The sequence below is a fragment of the Penaeus monodon genome, chromosome 27 (genome assembly GCF_015228065.2).
Source record: "Penaeus monodon isolate SGIC_2016 chromosome 27, NSTDA_Pmon_1, whole genome shotgun sequence".
Taxonomy (NCBI): domain Eukaryota; kingdom Metazoa; phylum Arthropoda; class Malacostraca; order Decapoda; family Penaeidae; genus Penaeus; species Penaeus monodon.
In genome coordinates, this window is record NC_051412.1 from 30222506 (window position 1) to 30222797 (window position 292).

The 292-nt window shown below is 44.9% G+C and overlaps 1 pseudogene across 1 annotated transcript in view; it reads right to left on the minus strand.

Moving 5' to 3' along the window:
• Positions 1–171, minus strand: part of LOC119590491 — a 4025-nt pseudogene extending 3854 nt beyond the window's left edge. Inside the window, exon 1 of the transcript XR_005230265.1 lies at positions 42–171. The product of XR_005230265.1 is annotated as a hemocyanin C chain-like (transcript). The remainder of the gene's footprint in view (positions 1–41) is intronic.
• Between the last annotated feature and the right edge of the window lie 121 nt (positions 172–292).

Consider the following 292-nt stretch of genomic DNA (forward strand, 5'->3'; position numbering starts at 1 on the left):
AAGCATTTTTATGACTCCATGTAAGCTAAGAATATGCTCACCTCCGGCGTCCGACTGGAAGCCAAAGTTCGGCCAGGCTGCAGCAGCCGCAACGAGAGCGAACAGCAACAAGACCTTCATGTTGACGGTGACTGAAGAGGAGCTGCTCAGGCTTTTATACTACTCCTGTTATAGAAAGTTCAAAAATGCTGGCGATAGCATTGCTTGCCTCTATCGGTGGAGCACCACCGATACGAGTTATGAAAAAGAACAAGATATGCATGTTGAATTTTACCAAGATATCAGAAATTAT